Source organism: Leptodactylus fuscus, chromosome 1, assembly GCF_031893055.1.
Source record: "Leptodactylus fuscus isolate aLepFus1 chromosome 1, aLepFus1.hap2, whole genome shotgun sequence".
Taxonomy (NCBI): Eukaryota; Metazoa; Chordata; class Amphibia; order Anura; family Leptodactylidae; genus Leptodactylus; species Leptodactylus fuscus.
In genome coordinates this window covers 301,519,267-301,534,799 of record NC_134265.1, presented here as the reverse complement: position 1 = coordinate 301,534,799, position 15,533 = coordinate 301,519,267, and the positions used below count along the sequence as shown (strand labels likewise).

The 15,533-nt window shown below is 38.5% G+C and overlaps 1 long non-coding RNA gene and 1 pseudogene across 1 annotated transcript in view; one reads left to right on the top strand and one right to left on the bottom strand.

The window, feature by feature from the left end:
• The window catches only part of LOC142183405 (uncharacterized), a 951,200-nt gene that overhangs the window by 100,279 nt on the left and 835,388 nt on the right, over positions 1-15,533 (top strand). The gene's annotated exons all lie outside the window — the stretch shown is intronic.
• On the bottom strand, positions 15,101-15,169 carry LOC142190931 (U6 spliceosomal RNA; annotated as a pseudogene).

Below are 15,533 nucleotides of genomic sequence, written 5' to 3'. Positions count from 1 at the left end.
TCTTGTGGACCCTGGTGCAATCTATTGTCCGGGGCCCCCTACCTCATCCCTACAGTGAATTCTTGATAGTGATGGTTATGGGTACTAAAGAGTTTAATCATCCTTAGTGTGGTTAGGGTAATCTGTGGATCTGCTTGGCTTATGGGGTACATAGAAGCTGCAATCTCAATACTGATGACAGTGCTTATGGGCCCCCTAATGCTCCTGGGCCCTGTTGCGACTACACCATAAATTACACTGCTGGTGTTTAGACCCTTAATATTCTGTATTTCTCTCACCTGCTATCAAAAAAAGTTCCGACCCAACATTTCATGGACTCCATAAGACCTCAGGAAGTGTCCTTTAGTATCTGGTGCAACAATGTTAGCATGTGATTCATAGAGAAGTGGGGCTTCATTGGGATGGATTTGTGATTCCAGCAAGTCTCACATATAGCATGCTAAGTCAGATTATTATCTAGGAAATGTCCTTGTCATGTACCTGAAATCCTTTTATTGCTGTATGACAGGGTGTATTATCCGCTCAAAAATAGGTACTGCTATTAAAGAATACTATTACTATAAAGTGATATATAAAGGTAGGTGGAATATATCAAATTAACAACCATCATGGTTTCCCAATATTATCACACTGCCTCTGCAGTGACGTGTTCCAGTTGTACCTCCAGGGCCCATCTGTTTCCCAGAGAGGTCATCCAAATAATGTAAAAGAAAATGTGATAGATCAGAACAGGCCACCTTTTTTTACAGTGCTTTATGGTTGAGTTCCTATGTCTACATGACCCTTGTACATGCTTCCAGCAGTGGACCGCATGGATACTCATCTGTTTGCAGTCTCATATGCAGAAAGCTCTTCTCTGTGCCTTAGGATCAATCCCATACAAATCAATGAACCCTGGATGCTCATGACAATGTTCTTGACTCATCACCAGTTTTACATCCTTGGACTCATTTTGGCAGATACAAATCTCTGCACCTGAAACCTGAAACATCCCACAAGACCTGATAGTTTTGAGATGTTCTGCCCAAGTTGTCTAACCATCACAATACGACCTTTTTCATAGTTGCTGATCCTTAGAATTTACTATTTTTTCAGCTTCCCACAAGCCAGCTTTAAGAACCGTCTGGTGTCTTGCTGCTAATATATCCCAACCTTTGACATGTGTCATTGTCATGAGATAATCAATGTTATTCACTTTACCTGGTTTTAAAGTTATGGCTGATTGGTGGATATATTACCTTTTGTTGGACTGTATTCTACATATCATTACCTAAATTTTTTTGTTGGACAATATTTCGCAAATGCTTTTCTTTCAAATAAATTGGGTACATCTGATAATGATCCTATGTATATTCATTGGCTTGACAAAATGTATCTTAAGGTAATGTTGCATTCACATTGGGAATAGATCAAATACCCTTTTTGAAGGTATGAGAAGAATAAAATAATAAAAAAAAAAGTTTTATTTTTGGAGATGATTGATGCAGTTGTAAAAAAATTGAGTTTTCTCTGTAGCAGGGCTAAGTTTGATCAACAATAAAGATTTGGAGTTCAAAAATATTACAAGTTTAAGCTGACGAAGAAGCCATCATTTCATATACAATCCGCTTTTTGCAAACAATAGTGTCTTTGGATGTGCAAATCATTTGTGCATATAAAGCAATTGGCAAATGCTGCCGTACGTTACATTTCCCAGAAAATATAATGGTAGAAAACGATAGAGAAAAGTAGATGATTGAGAAAAGGATAAAAAAAAAAAAAACTTAAGGGAGAAAAAGTCTTTCGAGCCTATGTGCTGGGACCCCGTTTGGCAGCTCCATTTAACAATATACATGTCATCGAATTGCAGGTTTTCCTTTCCTTCAGCCTGTTAAGGGCTGCACTAATGGTTTTTGTCACTCTTCTCAGCTGTTAATCGCGTCAGTCTGTGTTGTGGGAATATTGTAGCAATTTTTCATCTGTAATTTAAATGCATTAAACCATGTTTAATAATCCGCCGGTCACAGCTGAGTTCTAAAAAATGGGAAGTGAAGAAAGCTACAAGTACGCGTTAATGTATGTGACTGCTACAAGGTGGTGCCGTCACATCTACACGACCTATTTCATCAGGAAGACATTCCCATGGTTTGGGATTTCAATTAATTCACAATGCCCTATACGGTTCATTCAATATTTAATTGAAGATTATTAGACCACATAAATGTTTTACTAATGAAATAGGTCATATGTGGGGCTCTGTTATGTCCCAGTTATCTCAGGAGATTGGACCTCTGTTTCTAGTTGAAAATCTTATTTTTCTATGAGGGTCGGCGCATATATTCTGATTTTTAAAGCTAAAATTAGGTGTTGATTAAAAAGGTAAAGTAAAGAGAATAGAACATACTTGAGTTTTTTAATCCATTCCTGGCTTTGACTTGTAGAACTGCAACTGAAAACGAATATGTAAACTCATTGTTCAGGTGGCTACCTAGGGCACCCTATAAATGGGATCAGTGGGATTTTGACCTTACACATGTATGTTATTTGTTTGACATTAGCTACACTGTGGCACACATAATGTTAACTAAGTTTTTCAATAGATTTCAATGGCTTTTGCTGTCTTCTGTGATATTGGCGCTGCAAATTAGGGGGTGTTCACACTTGTGCGCATGTCCACCTTCCAGGTCTCTGTCCTATTCCACAGGGAATCCGCATAGGAGACAGCTTCCTGGGGTCAGTCTTAAAACCCATTCATTTGAATTGGGTGCAAGTGAAACCCCACCCACCTATGTGCTGAGAAAAGCAGGAAGTGAAGAGAGCACAACAGCGTGCAGGTTAGTGAACAAGCGTAAATGGGAAGTGCTCGGGTGTACGGCTAGCTCTGCTCATTCTGAGCCATACACGCGAGCACTTCCCATTCACTTCAATGGGAGCGCTCATAGTGAAAAAAGCAGCCCATTCATTTCAATGGGGAACGCTCGTATGTAGGTTCCCATTGAAATGAATGGGAACTGCTTTATACGTGCTGATTCTGAACGTGTTTTAACATTCAGAATCAGGCAGCGTATCCAGTGCCGCACCTCCCATGAGGCGACCTGAAGCGACCGCTTCAGGCGGCGCTATGTCAGGACCCCAGGGAGGGCTGCATTTTTCCTTTCCTAAGCCAGTCCAGGACAAGCTGTCCTGGACTGGCTTAGCACCGAGCGGTGGATTGGGGAGGCCACTGGATCAGCACTGCTCCAGCAGCCTCCCCTCACGCTCAGGCAGAGAGCAAGTACTCTCCGTGCCCGCGAACAGCGCTAAGCCCCGCCCCTCATTTCGCCACGCCCCCGCTCTTCCCCCTCCTCCGGGGGGGGGGTGGCTTTCTGTCGTTCACCTCGGGCGGCGAAAGGGGTAGCTTCACCCCTGAGCGTATCAGTAGTGTGAATGCACCCTAAGCCTGCACAGTATATTGCAAGGAGTCATGACATTACGTTGGAGATAAGATGCTCCGCTTCTAGCAGGGAGATGTCTTCCTCCTGGCCAAATAGTATCTCTATATAACTGGAAAAGCATAAACCTGCACCCCTATGGCAACAGATTGTGACAGAGATCAGTGCACTAAAGTATTGATCAGATCATGCAGCTTCTTCAGCAAATAAGCACCAGAGATGATTATGATAATGAGTAGAAGGGACATGTCAAGATTACTTGTTAAATGAGAAAAAAAAATGGATAAAATTACGAAAAAAGGGACTTTGAGAAGACATTAGAATCAACTGCAACAACCAGAGCCAGGCTGCTGTCAATGCAAATATAATTACAGATTACATCTAATAGTAGTGACTAGTACACTAGTCAGACCGCACGTGGAATGTTGTTCACAGTTTTTGGGAAAACAAAGTAGAGTTATGAGCAGGTTCAAAGGTCACCAGCTAAAGGGATAAATGGAATGGGTAGATTGCAATATCCAGAGAGACTATCAAAATTACATCTATTTAGGTCAGTAAAGTGACATATAAAAGTTAACTGTATAAGAAGGGCACTCACTAAAGCAGGAGTGTCAAACTCACTGGGTACCTTGAAGGGCCAGGATTATTTATGCAAGCTATTAAGGAAAACATAATGTCAAAAAAGACAGGATTACTTATAAATAAAATACAAATATTTATTGAAATAAATAGGAACAATAATACACAATTAACCACAATATATTGAATATGGGGAGGACCAATACAAAAATGTATACCATAGTAGGGTGGCTAGTATGTTGTAATATAATAGTGGTATAACTGGACTGGGTCATATATAAAAACTGTGTAAACAACTGAATAAACTTAAAGTGCCAAAAGCATACCAATAATGAAGTGAAACACAGTACATGTGACAACAGTGAACAACACAACTCTGAAATAAAGTGTGAAGAGACCCAGTACAGGATAAAATCCACAATATAATGAGCCTACCGAGACAATGGAGCGCCCACATGTACTGTGTTTCACTTCATTATTGGTATGCTTTTGGCACTTTAAGTTTATTCAGTTGTTTACACAGTTTTTATATATGACCCAGTCCAGTTATACCACTATTATATTACAACATACTAGCCACCCTACTATGGTATACATTTCTGTATTGGTCCTCCCCATATTCAATATATTGTGGTTAATTGTGTATTATTGTTCCTATTTATTTCAATAAATATTTGTATTTTATTTATAAGTAATCCTGTCTTTTTTGACATTATGTTTTGTATTGTATAGTGGATTTACTTTTTTCAGCCTTATTTTGCTTTTGTGGTTTGAAGCTATTAAGGAGTTACATTTGTACATTACTACTGTTATAATCAGGAAGAACATATAGTAAAGCCTAAGACATTGGCATGTTACATACTGTCATCCATTCATCATTTTATGAATATAACAACAATTAAGCAAAATACAAGTACAACAATTCAATTTGTATAGAAAATTATGTTTTATGCTTACCTATTTTTCAAGTTATTGGTGCAGCTGTAGATGTCATGGCTACAAATCAGCGTACAAATCTGTTTTCAGTGTGTGACCTCTCCTACGGAGAGGTCATCAGTATCAAATATCTTCAGAACTAAACACCTCCTTTAACAGTATGCTTCATAGGGACAAGATCACATAGGGGCAACACGGTGGCTCAGTGGTTAGCACTGCAGCCTTGCAGCACTGGAGTCCTGGGTTAGAATCCTGTCAGGAACAACATCTGCAAGGAGTTTGTATGTTCTCCCCGTGTTTGCATGGATTTCCTCCCATTCTACAAAGACATACTGATAGGAAAAAAAAAATGTACATTGTGATCCCTATATGGGGCTCACAATCTACATAAAAAAATCACATAAATACAGCCTATTAAATTTAATACTTACCACTTTTGAAACGCAGCCTGGCCTAGAAGGACCCTGATGTGGTGGGCACAGCTGCACAACAACCTGTTGCTACTTTCTGCGGTATCAGCTAGCACATAGAGCACAGGCAGGGACCAAGGGGATGAGTTTCGGTGCGCTGTGCGTCACGTGCCGATGCTCTGTTCTAACTCGCTGCAGGTACCTTTCCCTGCTCAACCTCAGTCAGCCAGTAACAAGTAAGGCTGAGCAGGGAAAGTAAGTGATGTGAAAGCCGGCGACGTGCTCAGCAGTGCACATCCTAGACTGGTTCCTCACTCAGTTAATGTCTTCCTAAACCAGAAGTAGCCAAGTGAGGAATCAGTCTAGGATGTGTAGCGCTGAGCTACTGATATAGATGTAAATCTTATGATCTACCATTAGTGAGCCGTTATATCGGCTTGGCTCAAAAACAAGTTCCGGGCTGGATAACACAAGGCAGCAGGCCTTGTGTTTGACACCCGTACACTAAAGGAAGGAAGATTTCTATACCAGCACAAAAGGATATTCTTTACTGTAAGAGCAAAAAGAATATGGAATGTGCTGCCTTTCCCTTGTCATGGTGAATTAATTAAATGAGCTAACAAGGGGCCGGGGTATTTTATGTGCAGTATAATATTATGGGTTAGAGTGATAGATTTCTGGAGATAGGTTGTTAAAAGGATTCTACCATTGGGAAAATTCATTTTTAACTAAGCACATACTTGCATTTTTTAGAAAGGCTATTCCACACATACCTTTTGTGTGCTAATCCTCTCAGTTATTTTTGAATGAGCCTGCTTTTTATCCACGTGCTAATTAGCCAGCACAGAGCACTGGAAATCTCAGCGTGCACCGTGTGCTGTGTGCGTGTGAGAGCAGGGAGGCTGCTGCTGCCGCTGATGACTCTTCAGCCTCCCTGCTCTCACCTCCCAGCATGGAGAATACAGTGCTCACTGTACTTCCGGTGCTCCTTGATGGCTAATTATCATGTGCATAAAAGCGGGCTCATTAAAAAATGACAGGGGATTAACATACAAAAGGTAGGTGTGGAATAACCTTTCTAAAGGCTATGCAAGTATATAATTAGTTAAAAATGAGTTTTCCCAATGATAGAGTCGCTTTAGTTCAGAAATTTTTTTCTAATTGTCATATTTTCAATCAGAAAGGAGTTTTCTTACCCTCATGGGGGAATTTGCCTGTTCAGAATATATTATTCTAGATGATCTTTTTTTAAACCCGCAAACTTTGCCACCATGTTACCCTATGCAAGGTATATAGCAGGTGATTCGTTATTATTCCATCCTCCACAGTTACCACTGTGGGTGTAAACAGCCCTCATAGCTATGGGGCATGCATTTTTAATATACATTTCTTATTTTTACTTCTAATTACGTGTTGTATATAAATGAGTCTGGACTGTTTGCCCAATGCTGACATGTTACATAGAAAGCGTGTCAGAACATAAGATTGGTGGTGCTGCAATATTAACCATGTCATATGAAAAAATGATTAACACTGCCGTATCACACACACGCAAGCACAAGCCATGACAAGCACATTTTGAGCACCTAACTGTATTTTAAGGCTCCAACAGTGAAGAAGAAGCTGGCAGGTCTGTATATAATACTGAATTAACAGTTATTTGGAGTGACTAATTTACATGCGACCGGCTCATACAACACAAGTGTCAAATGAACATGCAAGGTTATTACAATATTTACATTGTCTTGACACATTAAAACTAAAATTCATTCTATTTCAGGAGTGTTTTAATTAAGCTATAAAACAAAATAGGTTGGAAGGTTGGGTGTAATAACCATATATCAAAAATGCTTCCACGTTATATTACAATTACATGTTCCAGGCACTGCTGATAAAAATAGAACCCGCAATAATGCATTAAAGAATGGAGACACTGACATTTTTAGAATAATTTTGAGGATTTATGAAATAATACCTTTGACTTACAAGAACAGCTTCAGCGTGATTGCTTTGGAAAGTATTTTACTAGAAAGTCTACGTGAGAGTAACTCAGTGGCATTTGGGGCATCCAAAATAGCTTGTCAGAATAAGAGTTGATAGTCATGAATATTAACTCTTTCATCTGTTCTAGTCACTTTTATCTCAAGCTTCAAAGGTGATATGAAAAAAAAGAGTGCCATAAGGAGAAATCGTACAGGACTAAATAGACTGTTTTCATTGTGCAGGTACGGTATATCGTGTATATCATGCAAAAAGTTTGCTCTTTTTATAGCTGACACTGGCTAGGCTTTTGGAATCATAATGTGAGATGTAGGGGTGGTATAGCTAATGCAGAGACTAATTGTATAGTTAGTGCAGAGGTGATGATGTTTTTAGCTAAATTTTAAAGTGCAGGGAATCCATTGAATTCTGACTGGCACCTGACCGCAGGGAGATACGTACAACCTACAGTACAAAGTATAACCAAATTCAGAGAATGAGTTTATCATCAATCTCAGTACTGATTCTAGCCTGACAGAGGTTGGCAACCCTGATATTAGGATTCTAAGTATGTATTCTCCCCACTGCAACACTGCTCTTTACTATTGCTTTAAGGTTGCCATGCTGGCATGTGAAGCTTTCACTTGCTCTGCTGTACTGTAGCCTTCAATCTATCTCTACTGCGCATGCGTGGGCAACTCATTCAGGCTCCCAGGCTTGCGCAATAGGGATGGAGTGTCGGCTACAGCGCAAAGCCGGGACTCTGAGACAATGGGCCAATGAGCGTTCTGTCTCACTCTCCAATCATCTGCTGTTCCTGGTTACTGACTTTAACTTGTTTTACTGGTTATCCACTGGCTAACTGACTTGGCTTTGTCTGTGAACTCTCGGATTTTACCTTGGCTTGGATTTATATGTTCTTCTGGTTCTATTATGGATTATCCTGTGCTTTTCTAGCTTGTGAGCTTTTGCTGTAGTTCACTGATATGATATTAGTCTGCAGTTGCATCTATGCTTCTGGTGAGATAACCTCAGTCCTGAACAAGTCAAGGCCCTCCAGTTTTGCTCTGGTGAAGATATCAGAGTAGCCATATACTCTGTCAGGCAGTGTGAGATTTTGGTAGCTTGTTCTACTGCTCTCTACTATCTGCCAGTTTCTGCAGTTTGGAAATTGCTTTAGAGGTAATTCCATAACACTTGGACTCTAGACATAATGGGAACACAAAACATGAACTAACTTGCTTCTTTTACTTCCTATTTTACTTTGATCTTGTTTATCTCATGTTGTAATTTAACATGAGAAATAGAATAAATAAAGAAACTTGCTGTATGTGTCACAGTAACGTATCCATGTCATTCTTTTCCACTTACTGGCCTATGTCTGACTGTAAGACAACTGGCTAGAGTAGAAACCTATGACACTTGTTCTTTCTCCAATAGGACAAAAAAATGTTATGTCCACTAAGTGTAAACAGTGTTCTTTTTGTGTGTGCAGTATCCTTGTGTTATGATGTCATAGCGAGTATTATCCTTGTATTGTGACATCACTATGTTTGTAATCCTTGCACTGTGGCATCTCTGTGTGAATTATTCCTGTACTGTAAAATCTCTTTTGCATTATTTATATACAGTGGCATCACTGTGTGTATTATTCTGGTACTGTGACATCATCGAGTGCATTATCCGTTTATTGCAACATTGTTGCCTTTATTATTGTGGTAGTGTGACATTGTTTATACTGTAAAATCACTATGTGCATTATTTTTGTGTGTAAAGGAGAACAAAATATGAATTCCCTTTTAAAGTTTTGAACTTGCTGCTGAAGGGGGTCATGATGGAACTGGGACCCATTACAAGTTTTGCAGTGAGACCTGATGGTTACTTGTTACACAGATAGGAAAACACGGGGCAGATTTTCCTTTGTGGTCTCTTACAGTATATTGCCCTCATATATTCCCGTCACGCACTACAATATCATCTTTGTTCTCCCCACCCAGTATAATGCTCCCTTAGTTCCCTAACACAAAAAGTGTAATGACCTATTAGTTGTCCTGCACAGTATAATGCCCCCACATGGTATAATTTTCCTTTTAGTGCCCCCATACATAGTATAATGCTGCCCACACAGTATAGACACAATATAATGCTTCAGCACTCACATAGTATAAGGCTCCCAGATCCTGCCCACTATATGATTCACAGTATGTGGTTCAGGGAGAGAGCTATGTGTATGTTTTTAGTATTATCTACTCTTAGGATTCCCCATTCCTTCTCTTCTCCTGGCACCTGCTCTGATAATGTGTTGTGTGCCTAGGTGCCCACTAAGTCAGAGCAACACCAAAGATGGATTGAGGAGTCCTAAGAGCAATTAGTACAGACAGCTGTAATCACTACTCCCCCCAACATTAACCAAAGCACTTACATCAATACTGATGGAAACTCACCAGTGACAGATGGTGAGCTAGCACCCTAAGTGGCCTCCTATCCTCATGTAGCCCTGGATGGTAACATTCTTTTTTCTCTCACTACTCGAGTATCCTAGGGTTCTTATTTCCTATCATTTTTTGTCATTCAAAGGAACAGTCTGAAATTATGTTTTCTTGTTTGAGCAGAAAATCTAAAGTATGGTTTTAAAATAGGCAATTATGTCACTTTTTCTGAACTTTTATAAGCCAGACCATGTGTCACTAATGAAGTCTGTGTCATATTATGATAATTGATCAGTGGTCAGTGGTTTTGATCATTGCATTCTTTGAATGAAAAACTGTTTCTTTTAGCTTATACATTACACTTTGAAGTTCTAAAAAGAGATTTTCCTATTGAAAGCTATGTCATAAAGTAGTTTGTGACAGCTTTTGAACTTGTAATACATGGTTCTTGGTGACATTTACCAACACTTTTATTTCACTTCCCTTATTGACCAGCATACTATAACTATATAATGTAGCTTATATGTTGTAATGTAGAATAGCAGCAGAATGTGTTTCAGCTTTTACTTTTATTATTATGACTATTATTTAACTCCTTCCTACCATAGTCATTTTTCAATTTTTGACTTTCATTTTTGCCTTCCCAACTTCCAAAAACCATATTTTATTTTTCAGTTCACAGTGTCTTGTCACAGTGCATGCAGAAGATGGAAACCTGTCATGCCGAGTCCGGCCGTGAGCGCCGGTGAGCGTTTTATGCTCTCCACGGCGAAACCGTTTTTTTTTTTTAAACCGGAACAGAGTACTGCATGTCCGACTCTGTGTCCGGTTAAAAAAAAAAACGGTTTCGCCATGGAGAGCATAAAACGCTCACTGGCGCTCACAGCCGGACACTTTTCAAACCCATTGAAATGAATGGGTTTGAATTATGCCTGCAGGTTTCCGTTTCCTGTCCTGTTTTGTGCAGGAAACGGAAACCTGCATAATGGGGACCTGGGCGCAGAATTTACATATATGTCTATCTATCTAATCATTTAATCCAATACCCTTCATATACCTTCATATATTAAGTATCCCCAGGGTCATAATAACCTGAAAAAATTGTAATGTGTGTATATATATATATATATATATATATATATATATATATATATATATATATATATATATATATATATGTGTGTATATTCCACACAAGCCTCCAAAAAATTCAGTCACAAAGAAAAAAAATATGCATCTCACCTTGATCTCAACCCCACTTATAAGTTTTTTCCTCTTATTGCTGTCATGCTGTTTCCACTCTTTGGGAACATAATATAAAGATTGGTTTGGTTTGTACCACGGAGTGCCGAACAAATTTCTTTGTTTGAACTTTCATGGTAAAAAAAAAATAAAAAATCATGTTCCCACACACATAAAGCAAATTCCTTATATAGCTTAAATAAAAAATAAGTGTGTTTGTAATGAAATGTGTAGAAGTTAATATTTTGCAGTGTGCTTAAGGACCAAGCATGTCTGGTCACTATGGAGTTAACAATATCAGGAGAATATTACTCTAGTTCAATTCTTATTATTTACTTCTGAATAGTTATTGCTTTCTGTGGGAACTATTTTATTATTAATGTTAAATAAGCATATTTGGCTAGTGTTAATAATAGGAATCCACCAGAAATGTCAGAAAACAAGTATTTTTCATATCAAAGTTTTTATTGTTACAAAATTGTGTTAGTCTTACTAGATGTGTCTTTTGTAGAGATGAGTGAGTAGTATTCAATCGAGTAGGTATTTGATCGAATACTACGGTATTCAAAATATTCATACTCGATCGAATACTACTAGCTATTTGCAGTAAATATTCGATAAAGAGCCACGTTGAAAGGCCGAATGCTATACAGTGTATAGCATTCGGCAAAACAACACTGGTTCTGCAGCAGGCTCATAATTGCTAGTCAGGAGAGCTGGCATCTTGCTGTTATGAGGGAGCTGACTTTTTCTCATAGGAATGAATTGACCAGCGTTGATTGGCCAGTGTACAATATTTGGCCAATCCGCGCTGGTTCTGTCGGAGGCTCGTCTGTGCACAGCATCTTAGGGGTTTCTTAAGAGTTTAAATATTACATGCTTTAAATATTACAAGATATAAAATGACACCAACAAATTCACAATATATGAATAGTAGTATTGATAAAAGAAAAAAACATTTTGCTTATGAGTTGCATCATATACAATGTGTGTACAAACTGAATGATTTTGTTTATTCCTTAGTAAATTAAACTTGTTTGTCCTGGTTCATTATAAATAAATGAGCAAGATCCCGTCTGTCACACTCATTCTCACGTCTTATATTGTAAGAATGTCTTCGCAGTGTTCCTTACTGCATTCTAACTGCTCTGCATGTGGCTACATGCCACTTCCTGCAGAGTTTCTATGCCGTAAGCTTGTATTGTGGCTATTTTGCCTTATGGAGAAGCTTTGTAGTGGGATCCCCTGCAATGCAATAAATAAGTCAGATTGGGAAAGTTGGTAAGAAAACCAGGCATTTAGTTTTAATGCAATGTAAAATATTCAGAGGACTCTATATTCGCCTACAAAGGTGACTGTGTGTTAGAATGTTAAATATTTTACAATTCCTCATATGAGTATAAGCATGACACGCAGCTACACAGTGTAGTATGGAAAAAATGATGGCTAATATGCAAAACCAAAAATACATCTTATAAAATGAGGTCAAGGTAAAGAGGTATCAAAGGGTACATAGATAGATAGATAGATAGATAGATAGATAGATAGATAGATAGATTGATTATTAAAGGAAATTATTAAAGGAAATATGTAAAAATGCTTATATGGATTTACGGATGTAGCACTGTTTACCTTGACTTTCTGCAGTGTGTTGACTATGTGTTGTGATCTATCTCAGAAGACAACAAAACCATTGAAGCCATTGAAAACCCAGTCACAGTCATAGCATTGTTAATGTATTATGAGTTGTTAACCTCTGCTACATCTATCTATCTATCTATCTATCTATCTATCTATCTATCTCTCTCTCTATCTATCTCCTATCTATCTATCTATCTATCTATCTATCTATCTATCTATCTATCTATCTACCTATCAATCTATCTATACACACACACATTTCTGTGCATTTCCAATCAAGAGAACAGGTAAGGGATGGGACATCTGTATTGCTAAGTATATCCCCTGTATAAGAGACAAGTGTTACTAGTGGGAAAAACTCCTCTATAATAAGACTTGTTGCTTTGATCAAAGTGGTAAGCTGATATAAAGACACACACACACACACACACACACACACACACACACACACACACACACACACACACACTAAAATGGTATATAGCATTAGTTAGGAACATGTAGGGGAGCAGGCAGAAGATATAACAGCAAATATAGGGGTTACTGACTACTAATATTTTATAGCCTGAAATGTGCTATCATTAAAGCTGTGTATGTAAATTATATTTAGGAAAAGAAAGCTGTGCTTTTAGCACCATCTATTGGAACAGAGCTACTCTATAAGTGAATGTTTGAGCCTTCAACCATTCTTGAAGCATGACTTGTTTGTTATTCAAGTCGGGCACTCATCTGCATACAGATACGTTTTTTTGTCAGATGAGCATTGCAAGACCTATAAGACCCCCTATGCCTACTTGGCACTCTCCACCATATCCCACAGATCACGGACAAAGGAGTACCCAGACCCAACCAGTCAGTACTCTGCCCTGCATTGATAAGAAGCATTCACTCAAGGGGCAAGCAGCTGTATGCAGATGAGTGTCTGGTTTGGCAAACATCCTAGTCATGTTTAAAGGCTTGTTAAATAATTAAACATTGACTTATTGGGCAGGTGTCTTCCAATAGATGGCACTAGAGACACAATTTTTTTTGGAAAGAGAGCTAATTTGCACAGTTCCCTCCCCCCAAAGGAGTATCCTGCCTATTTCATGCCTGTAAGACTCCTTATGGCCATTATATTTGGCACTGCACATGAGTAGAATCTGTTCTCTTCAAGCTATATATGACATGCCATTTTGGGCACAACAGGGTACGTACTTTGAATGTTTATCAGTCAAGGTGAAAGAGATCAGGAAATGCGGCAGTAGAAAAATAGCACACAAAAATTAACAAGCTAAAAACCTTTCCACAAGGCCCTTCATGTGGAAGAAGTTGCCTTAAAGCAGACAGCAAGATTCTCAAAGGGCCGACAAATCATACAGACCAGCACTAGAGCACAGCACCAAAAGCTTGGAGAATAGAGCAACTGGTAAAGCGAAGATGTCGGCAGGAGTGACCAGCTGGGACTAGAGGAATGCCCATACCATTTACTATGGTCGAGTCTAAAGTTTGGATCTGTTGTTGTGATTGGGGTGCTGGACATTTATACATGTCTGTCTTATATATTATTGTTCATCAATTCAATATCATTATTTAAGATGAGTATAATGCATTAAATAGTAAGGCAGCAGCATTGTGCCTTTACATTCCCTTACATGTATTCTATATGCTCTACGGTTAAAAACAGTGTAGACTGTATGGTGCACTTTAGTGAAGCTAATGCATTGACCCCGAGAGATTTTATTAGTTTTACAGTGCATATTGATTTAAACTAGTAACACTTTGGGTCAGAGCACACAAACAGGAAAATTACATGTTGCGCCTTGCTGACTTTATTAATTTTTGCTCCCCTTTCATCTCGGTAATTCAGTCACAAATTATCTATCTTACAATGATCTCATCAAAGCTACCTATCATCTGTCCATAGTTACACATCAGCAATAGTTAATGAAGAATCATTCAGTATGACCGGGTCATCCTCTATCTATCTCCATCTAACCGTGTGTACAAGGGTCTGTGATTAAATGTATCATGGTTGAAGTGGAGCAAAATTATATTTACTCTGTCAAATTTATCCTGTAAGCTTTGCAACTCTTGGTTGGAAATTGTCTCAAACCTTGTTCATTGTATTTACTTTGTATTGTCCTAGAGTTAGATTATTATTATATGACTTCCCATTTTACTGTTTCTTCTGTATAAATAAACGTTATACAGGGACATCATTTATTTAATATTTATTTATTCATATGACACCAATATATTCTATAGTTTTGTTCCCATGGTCTAGTTTCCTATATCAGGAGCAAACACATTTTGTCTATTTCAGAAAAGTGGATTAAACTACAATCCAGGAGAAAATTGGGTTTCCCAAAGTATACCTACCTAAATATGGGGAAAGCATATATACACCACATAGTACCTTTGTCATATAGATATAGATGTGGTGCATGTGCAGTGCATTACCAATCCCATTGCCCACAGCAGTAAGAGTACTTTGCGCAGGGGCCTTTGCTAAACTTCTCTGTATTGTTCCAATTCTAGTATATGTGATGCCGAAGCAAACATGGGAAGAGTACTTTGCATACTTTAGACCACAATATTTTAGTCCCTTGAACAGTTTCATAGCACATTGCAGGAGTGGGCAGTCAACACAGGGGACTAATTACTAGATAACTTGCCATACATTCATATACTTACCAATTTACTTTCTTTAATTTTGGTTTCTAGATCTCTACTTGTTGTCATTCTTTGTTTATATCTAGTGAATAAAAATCAGTCCATTGCCCTGTGATAGACAGCCTGTAGTCATGTGATGGACAGCCCATGGCCATGTGATGGATAGCCCATGGTCATGTGATGGATAGCCCGTGATCATGTGATGGACAGTCCATCGTCATGTGATGGATAGCCTGTGATCATGTGATGGA